The sequence below is a fragment of the Salvia miltiorrhiza genome, chromosome 1 (genome assembly GCF_028751815.1).
Source record: "Salvia miltiorrhiza cultivar Shanhuang (shh) chromosome 1, IMPLAD_Smil_shh, whole genome shotgun sequence".
Lineage (NCBI taxonomy): Eukaryota > Viridiplantae > Streptophyta > Magnoliopsida > Lamiales > Lamiaceae > Salvia > Salvia miltiorrhiza.
The window spans coordinates 11,262,679-11,272,626 of record NC_080387.1 but is presented as its reverse complement, the minus strand read 5'-3'; the positions used below and the strand labels follow the sequence as shown (position 1 = coordinate 11,272,626).

Genomic DNA, 9,948 nt, shown 5'->3' with positions numbered 1-9,948 from the left:
AGGAGCAGGCGGCGGCGCACCGCGGTGGGGCGTTTGCTGTCCTGTATCCGGCGGCGGCGTGGCTTACGCCATGTCCGTGCGCGTGTGTTTGATTGTTGAGAGGGAAATAGAGAGACGGTGGTGGCGGTTTTGGCCGCTGCTCGCCGGAGGTTGCAGGAGGCAGGGGTTATAGCTCGAGTTCTGGGGATTTAGGGAGAGGGCTCGACGGCTCTGCTGTCATTCCGAGCGGGCTAGGCGAGAGACAAGCGAGGGAGAGGGAGCTGTGCAACGGCGGCTGTCGCTTTACCGGCGGCTGCTGCTGCGGCGCTGAGTATGTGGGAGTGAGCGAAAAGCGAAAAAGAGAGGACGGGGATGAGAGTCGAGGGTTCCGGAGGGGCTGCGCTCTCGCCGGTGACGGAGGCGGCGCTTCGCCGAAGAAGAAGGGAGGGGCGCCGCTTGAGAATGCTGCTTCATGTGTGTGTGAGTGTGACCGAGAGAGAGAGTGCTCTTATGCGTGTGTGTGTGAGCGGCTGAAAAGGGGGGGAAGAAAAGGGAGTGGAGTGTAGGGTTGGGCTTTGGAGTGGGCTTGAGTGTTGGGCCGGGTTTTAATTAGTGTTGGGCTGGGTTTTAATTAGTTTTGGGCCGAGATTTTTTTATTTATTCTGATTGGGCCATTTTCATTTAATCAACTGGGCCGATTTTTATTTAGTTATTGGGTTGGGGTTATTTATTTCTTTTGTTGGGCTGCATTTTAAAAAAAAAATGGTTGGCCCTTGTATTTTTTTTTTATTTAAATGAGCTATGCAGATTTTATTTAAATGAACTGCACTATTTTAATTAATTAGACTTATTAAGTTTGATTAATTATTTTTAATTTGCATAATAATATTATATTATTATTATGTGCATATTTTAAGTAAATTACTTATTATATGCTAAACATGACATGATTTGCATTATATTTTGCAATAAGAATAAAAGTATTTAATTGGTTTTAATTATAATTCCAATTATTAAAGAAAGATGAGTAAGAATATTGTTGGTGTTCTTAACTCAAGAGAAATATTTTCAAGTATTTATTTATTAAATTTTGAAAACCCGGCTAAGTGAATCATAGAATATTAAGCACTACACCATGACTTAAGATTAGAATTTAAGGAGACCTATTGAGAATAGATTTCTTGTAGGCTTTGAGCATCATGAGGATTAGCACTGCTATTCCGATTCAGAGATAACGTTAAACGACAGGCATTGCCTATACAGGTGGGCATTACTTTTACTATACGTATATAGAGATCCCCTGCGTGTCGTAGGCCTCTTATACGAATATATGCATGAGATGATTTTAACTGTTAATTTCATATTATTATTATGCCCAAATGATAAATGACTCTTATGAAATGAAAATGAAATGTTTATGAAATGAAATGAAATGTTTATGAAATGATTGACTGCCGAAAATGTTTATGTTTTTATATGTATCCTATCTGTGTTGGTTCGCCAACTTTAAAGGAAATCCAATTGGGATCCTATGCTAGACAAAGGTCGCTAGCTAGGGTTAACGTGTACACTCATGGAGACCGCGAGTCGCTTGCGACCGGTCTTGGCATCCGTGGTAAGGAGGCCTCCTTCCCGGCGCGTGACAGAAAGGAACAGATATGGATCATATGAAGGAAAATGATCGGCCGATCGACTTTATGAAAATGAAAGAAATATTTTAGTAAGCACAGGTCATTTAAGAAAACCCCTGTGTGTTACTGTTATGGCAGTTCAATTTATATATGTATGCATGAATGTATTTTCGGCTATGCCCACTGAGTATTTTTATACTCAGCCCTGCATGTATTTCTAAATGTGCAGGTTGAGCAGCTGATGGAATGGAATGATGTTGAGCGGGTGTTCCTTTGACATTACAAGAAATGTAACCTTGAGTATACATCTTCATATGTATATCTCACACGTTTTCCGCTGCAAAACACTTTGATTAGGATAGCTCTATGATATGAAGTTGTGATACGTGTTATTGGGTAACCCACCTTAATCAGTTCTCATTTATGTGTATGTTTTATAAGTATCCAAATAATCATATCTATGAGTGACATTTCCATATACTTTAATGTTAAGTAATTGTCCATATCCATTTCTTATTGTTCACCCCAAGTCATAACCCCTGTTAACCCGTCATTGGGATAGTGGGCTGTGACAGAGTGGTATCAGAGCGGTTCGTTCGCTCTGGCCCTAGAAACCTTATTCTAAAGAGTCGAGTCTAGTTTGATTCTTTAGACTTACATGGGTTCATATGGCACCGCTCAACACTCCATTGCATCGTGCTCAATCAAGGAAAGAAGGTAACTGCAGTTTCAACGTTTTAAAGATGTTAATGTTCTAAAATGCTTCATGAATATGTTTATGTGAAGAGCATGTTATGATGGAATGTTGAATGTTTTGCCTTTCATGGCATATTTTTGCAGTCTATGATGTTATGATCAGATGAATGATAGAAAAGTGACATATGTTTTCCCAGAGAACATAGATTGTTATAAGTTGCATGATCACAATTTTAAAAGAACATGGACTACTAGATTAGTAGTATATCTCTACAATCTAGATTCTTAAGGTGATGATGTAGAAGAATGAAAGAGAACTTAGAGCGTTTCAGCTCCCTTAAGAAAATGATGGTTCTTTTGAACTACAAAGAGGATTGAAAAGATATGTACGAGGTAAAGGAAAAGCACAGAATGACGATACGCGACGAATTCAAGGTAAACGTTGCATCAAAGGTTGAACCATAGTCTCTACGTTCAAATGTTCAAGTACGATGGAATATCAAATCGACTTTTGCTACAGGATAGATTTTATGAATAGAGTGTTTTGCCTGTGTACGTATGTCTGTGTGTATATGTCTTAAGAGAGGTTTGGGGTTTGAGATCAATAGGATAGAGAACCTTAAGATAAGTTTAGTTGTCATAGTGAGCTTATGTTTTGTTATGTATAATATGTTCATGGCTCTTCAAGTTCGGGACGATGTTTCTCGTGTGACTGGGAGGTGATGATGTTGGACCTGGCCAGTCCACATGATCCAAATCTCAGTAGACGTCTTTTGGGTTGAAAACCCATGTGTTTCAACTTTCGGTTGAAAAGCCAGATGGGTTCATGCTCGAGGTCATTTTGTTCGACCTAGTAGTTAATCATTTCATACCCTCTGGTCATTCTTTTGATTCTCTTGAACAATTTCTACAACACCTTGTTTTGATGTTGTGTTAAGTTTGAGCCTTGCAACTCGTGAGTTGTCATAATAGATCCCCTTGTTTGATAAGACCAAGAAATGTTAGTCTACCGATGTAGTATACTACCCAAACTATGACTTCATATAATTGTGTCTCATTGTGATTGGTTGAGATTAGTTTTTGTCCTATAAATGATATCGACCACTCATTATGATAGAAATTCAGAGTCCAAGCTAAGACCGTAATATAGTGTTCGAGTACGAGGACTTAAGTTAATTGGTCTATGATAGTTTTAAGATAAATTCATAGGAAAGTGTTATTCATGTGATAGGTAACAAGAAATGGGTTGATGACTATTTTAGTCTTTGGAAAAAAGAATACCCCGTAGATGAGCCCTAGGAATGAGGTAGGAGCAAAATGAACCGCCGAAAAAGGACGAGGGAACTTATTCTCAAGTAAATCTCGTGTATATAAATTGGAATTAGGAATCCAATTGATATGAGGAGAGACCCGAATCTATTCTAGATCGGAAAGTTAAAGTACTAAGGAATAAGTCGATACCCTTAGTAATAGTTCTTTGGAAGCACTATGATCAAGAAAAGGCGATGTGGGAACTCGATTCTAGCATGAATGAGAAGTACCCAGAATTATTTTCTGTGGTACAAATTTCGTGACGAAATTTCTTTTAAAGTGGATAGTATGTCATACCCCGACTTTTAATCCCTGATTAAGGGCTTAATTATTAATAATTAGGATTCGGCATCCATTTATAATAAAAACTGGTTTGATTTATCTGATGTGATTTAATCATTATATATGTGTTTTAATGTGCTTAGTTAAAGGAAAAGTTTTATAAATGTGGTGCATAAGTTTTAATTGGTGAGTTAAGTGTATTTATATGAGCCACATGAATTTTAAATTATGCATGAAGTCATGAATTTTATCTAAATTTGATAGTACATGTAACACCCCGTACTTTTCCCTATGTTGTGAGATAGTGTCTTAACACTATTGAGAATACTGAGATGTCAGAGAGATTGACTGTCCTATTAAGAAAATAGGAATAATGAGTTGGAAATAGAGTCGAGAAAGAAAGAGTGAAAAACCTTGATAAAAAAAAAAATCGGTCGGAGAGACGTCTAGTTTGTCTGTGTTTGCCGACTGCTTTGACGTGATATTATGTGAAATTACGTGACTGATTGATTATGTGAGTTTTGTTACGTATGTCATTGTGAGCAAGTTATTATGATTTTTATTTGAGGATATTAGCACTTGAAATTTTAATTAAGTTTCTAAAGCAAGTGCAGTTTATTTTTACCGAGAAATCAAAGAATGCTGGTTAATGAAAATATTTCCAAGCATATATTTTGTTTTAAAATTATTTTTCCTATGAGAGGAATATTATAATTGAGTGAGTGCACTAATATTAGTGCTATAATTATTTTATGTGGTCACATGAATAATTATGTATTGGTATTTTATTAATGAGTACATTTCCATAGTTATTGTGATTTATTTTTAATCACCATTCTCACACTATTACTTTAATTTCCCTACCATGTGACTAAATACCACAATTTGCCAAGTGTAGAGATTATTGAGAGAGTGTAAAGATTAGAGAGAGAGTGTAGAGATTAGAGAGATCAAGGCATTAATTGCCAATATTTCCTTAAGATTACAAAATCCTCTTTAAAGATCACAAGATCATTTACAATCTTGCAAAATCCTCTCTCACTCCTCACTCATCATTTTCGACCAACACCTCTCTCCCTCTTTCTCTCACTTTCCTCCATTTTCCTCCACTGAAGAGACCTTCGAAGCTTTCAAAAAAAAAAAAAAAAAATTTTACAAAACACCTCAATCCACTCTAAAATCTTCCATAAACACATCCTAGCTACTTATATTCAAGAGAATCATTGAAGAAAGGCTTCCAAGCTAGAGTGAGAAAATATGAGTTTTGGTGAGAAACTTGGGTAAGTGATTCTTATTTTTATAGATCTAGATTGTATGATGTTATATGTGAGTATATGATCATGATTGAGCAAGAAAATCACCCAACTTATTTCTATGAAATTTTCGAAAATTAGGGGCTTGAAACCCTACGAAATTTTGTTGTTTGTTTTCTTGAATTGGCTTGAGTTATATGATGATTGATGATTATTGAGTTAATATATATGAATATCTTGATGATTAGCCATGAGATATAGATTTTTCTATTAGGTTAGTTTACCTAAAATTGGGAGGTTGAGATCCTATGGATCAATTGATGTATTGATGATGGATTTGAGTTTATGAGATGATTTAGATGATTAATGATGGATGAGATTGAAGCTTGAGGTTGAGAGGTGAAAAATGAAAAGTGTTAGTTTGAGGAAGAAGATGACATACATGTGTATCTATATGTGATCTTGCTTTATGATGTTGATTTGTGCTAATTGGTAACCTAGGATGTTAGATCTATGATTTGATCAATAGGTTATACATGATTAATGATATTTTCAAAAGAGTTTAGTTTAATAAAAAAATTAGGACTTTTTGCCTATGTGTTATTAAAGTGATTTTGGCTTAAGATATATGTATTTAAGCATGATATTAGTGTATAATTATGTTTGAGTAAGTCTTTTGTTGGCTAAGAAAATTTTTGACTTAGTTTAGTTATATGAGTTTTTGAGTTTTCATATTTTGAGAAGTCGATGATTGATAAAATGAGGTTTAATTGCTTTATGACCATTATGTGAAAGTTTGTCATGTTTTATTAAGAGTTTTATGATGATACATGAAGTTTCATTAGAGTTTAGTACATGATAAAAGTGAATCTATATGTGTATAATGATTTATATGATGAATGAGATCATGTTTGAATAATTGAGTAATTTTGTGCATGAAAATGAAAAGAGAATTTTAATGATGCGTTCATTGAAACGTTTTACTAGAGATTTGAGGTTATGATGTAAGAAGAGAGTCAAGATTTGAGTATGATGAGCATTATATTGTGCTTGAATGTTTGTGAGTGTTATATGTGTTTAAAATGAGCTTTAATGAGTTTCATTGAAGAAATGTTGAGTTGAGTATTTTAAGAGTTTGAGATGAGATTTTGGTGAATTTCGTAGGCCTACTGACCTACTGTGATCGACGGTTTTTCAATGTCAAAAAGCTTTGAAATTTTAATACCAAGTCTCTACATGAGTCTTGAGAACATCGGTAAAATTTCAAGTCATTTGGACTTCGTCTATTATTTTTATAAAATACAAAACCGAAACTGCACATTACTACCGAGAGTTTCAGAGAGCAGGGGAAAGAGTCATTCATTTCAGTAGCTTCCTGTGTGATCTAGCTTTCCAAAATTTTATGGTATTAACCTTATTGTGTTAGCTAGATATCCACAAAATTTGAGCCCAGTTTGACAATATTTACTATTTTGTTCAAAAATCCAAGTTTTCGATTGCTCAAAATTGCCGAATATGGTAGACTGTAGTAAAACAGTCATGTCTCCTACAATACTTGGAGTTTTTGACTCTACTTTTTTTATATGAAAATAGACTCGAAGACCTTTCTTTTGGTATGAGTCTCGAGTCCAAGAGGTGTCGGAGTAAGAACAGGTTAGATTTTGAAGTTGAGTCAGTGTAAAAACAGAGCATGTTTTGATAATGTTTGATTGTATTTTCTTATGTGCCTTATGTGATTGTGTTGTCTATGTGTTGAATGAGATTAGACGAGCCTTATATGAGAGATAAATCGAGACTTAGTACCATGATTTTCTTGAAACCTATCCTTGAACTTAAGGATTTGAGATGAGTGGAGAGTTAATATAGAGTTGAGTAAAGAGATAGAACATGAGATAGAACATGAGTTAAGGCTTTATGAGTATGGATTTTAAAAGGATTAAAATGTTTTAAATCAATTCCTTTTTAATGGAGTTTAAAATGCTTATTTAAGTCATTTATAAATGAATAATGAGAAATGCGTAAAGGAGTTCGTAAATGAATCGCGGCATGAGATTTTCAATTTCTCTAGTAAACTAGGGAGATATTATGAAGGAACAAGCAATGAACGAGACTCTCACCACCGAGTCACTACAACAATTGGAGAAGGAAAAAGTTCACGCACAAACAAGATATGTACACCACCTCAAGATGGAGGTAAAAAAAAAAAAAAAAAGAAATGGAAGGAAAACACTAGAACTAAACTTAAGGTATAACCCAACCCCAAGGCTAGTAGGCTCAAGCTAAGAGAGTGAATGCTTTGGCTAAAGTGCCAGAAGCTACAGCAAGAATAAAGTTGGAACGCCACCACAATGGAAACTTAGAAACCCCATTAAATAATCATTTGGAAATGAGAAAATGAGTTTACATGGCAGAAGGGAGTGCCATTAATCTTTAAGTGAAAGTTACCAAGATGATGAGAAAAGTTTGATGTTAGAATTCCCTAGTCAAATCTGAGAAGGTGACTTAGGACGAAGGAAACAATTAAGGTAGTTCGCCACTTTACTAAGATGAAGTAGGTGAAAGAATGTTGTTAGGTCCTGAACTGGTCCAACAGATGATTGAAAAAGTCGACCATATCAAGCAAAGAATCAAAGAAACTCAAAGATAGACAAAATTCTTACGCCGATAAACGCCAATCGGAATTAGAATTTAATGTTGGGAATCGAATTTTCCTCAAAGTCTCTCCCTCAAAGGGAGTTATACGTTTTGGAAAGAGGAGCAAGTTACGACCCGTTATATAGGACCTTTTGAGATCCTAGATAAGTTAGGCCTTTGTAGCCTATAAGTTGGCTCTGCCACCAAGCATTGTGGATGTATACAATACGTATAGCACCTCGCAATTAAGAAAGCATGTGATTAATCAAGATAAAGTAGTCCTAGCCAGGACCTAAGTTGTGATAAGAAATCAGTCTAGATACTTGATCGCAAGATTCAAGTTTTATGAGACAATAATATTGTTCTCGTCATGTAGTGGAACCATCACAGGATGGAAAAGGCCACAAAAGACATGAATGAAATGGAAGTCAAGTATCCCAAGCTAGAATACCAGATATGTAATTTCGGGGACGAAATTTTTTTTAAGGAGGGAGGGATGTAATACCCCGTTTCCTCAAGCTAAGTCTAAAATAATTTTCGAACTTAGATTTAAGATGATTCACGCCGGATTGAGAAAAAGAATTTATTTTAATTCCAACAAAAATGATTTACAAAAGCATTTGTAAATTTAATAATTAAATTATATGCATTGCATATTTATTTAATTTAGCATTCAAGTATTTTCACGAGCTATTTATTTAGCGAACCCTGAAGTATTATTACAGTCCCGATATTTTATCCTGAGGGATTTTATTAATCCAATCAACACCCACACTTTACACTCTTTACCAACTACCCTATGCCTGTCAAATTCCCTTTCCACCCACTCCCTATAATCCTCAAAGGTCTAGTCCTACTTTATAGCCTTTTGAGTAAAGCTTGTCTAAAGCTTGTCTGCCATGTTCTTCTGCCAAGACTATAGTGCATTCATTATTTCTCAATTCACGAATTCTCTTTTCCAAAAGAAAGGGTAATGAATAGAAGGTTCTCTCTTCCAATTTTCATTACTTCTCAATTCATGAACTGGAATTTCAGAGCCTTAAACAGCTGCACATTTTCGGACCACACAAACCCAGATTCATATTGGGTAAAGCATCTCCATTTACTTTCACAAAACCACAAGAAGTTTTCAGTAACAAGAAACAAACATCCCACACCGTCTACTCAAGGTATTATCCCCTTTTGTTTAATTCTCTAAATCACCAACACAGAATCCCAACACACACAGTTACTTGACGTTTCACTATATGTTTACAAGATATGTTATATGTGAAATGAAATTACAGATGAATAAAAGACTTTATATTGAGTATTACAGTTGTAAAGTGAATTTGCACAAGAAAACCCTTGAACTGATTTGATGCTTGACACCCCTGTTTTGTGTGTGAGTCGAGGTCGGGAAATGACAGCCTCGGTGGCTCGTCGTCGGCAACGGAGCGGCGGCGGTGAACCTGTCGTCGTTTCCGATCTGCCAAAGAGGAGAAAAGAAAGAAGTATTTCAGTTTTAATTTAAAAAAAAAAAGATGAGAAAAAGAAAAAAATGGGAAAGAGATGAGGAGTTAGGGTTTACCGATTTCGGGCGGGGCGGAGACGGAGGTAGCTTCGGCTGTTTGTCGGAAAAGAAGGAGCAGGCGGCGGCGCACCGCGGTGGGGCGTTTGCTGTCCTGTATCCGGCGGCGGCGTGGCTTACGCCATGTCCGTGCGCGTGTGTTTGATTGTTGAGAGGGAAATAGAGAGACGGTGGTGGCGGTTTTGGCCGCTGCTCGCCGGAGGTTGCAGGAGGCAGGGGTTATAGCTCGAGTTCTGGGGATTTAGGGAGAGGGCTCGACGGCTCTGCTGTCATTCCGAGCGGGCTAGGCGAGAGACAAGCGAGGGAGAGGGAGCTATGCAACGGCGGCTGTCGCTTTACCGGCGGCTGCTGCTGCGGCGCTGAGTATGTGGGAGTGAGCGAAAAGCGAAAAAGAGAGGACGGGGATGAGAGTCGAGGGTTCCGGAGGGGCTGCGCTCTCGCCGGTGACGGAGGCGGCGCTTCGCCGAAGAAGAAGGGAGGGGCGCCGCTTGAGAATGCTGCTTCATGTGTGTGTGAGTGTGACCGAGAGAGAGAGTGCTCTTATGCGTGTGTGTGTGAGCGGCTGAAAAGGGGGGGAAGAAAAGGGAGTGGA

General features: G+C 37.2%; 2 long non-coding RNA genes across 2 annotated transcripts; one reads left to right on the top strand and one right to left on the bottom strand.

The window, feature by feature from the left end:
- Positions 1-520: 520 nt before the first annotated feature.
- Positions 521-2,034, top strand: LOC131006593 (uncharacterized). Its single transcript, XR_009095620.1, has 2 exons — positions 521-1,242; positions 1,840-2,034. It is a non-coding gene; the product is annotated as an uncharacterized LOC131006593 (long non-coding RNA).
- A 6,913-nt stretch (positions 2,035-8,947) lies between these two features.
- LOC131006592 (uncharacterized) lies at positions 8,948-9,549 on the bottom strand. Its single transcript, XR_009095619.1, has 2 exons — positions 9,357-9,549; positions 8,948-9,254 (listed from the first exon to the last, which is right to left on the bottom strand). It is a non-coding gene; the product is annotated as an uncharacterized LOC131006592 (long non-coding RNA).
- Between the last annotated feature and the right edge of the window lie 399 nt (positions 9,550-9,948).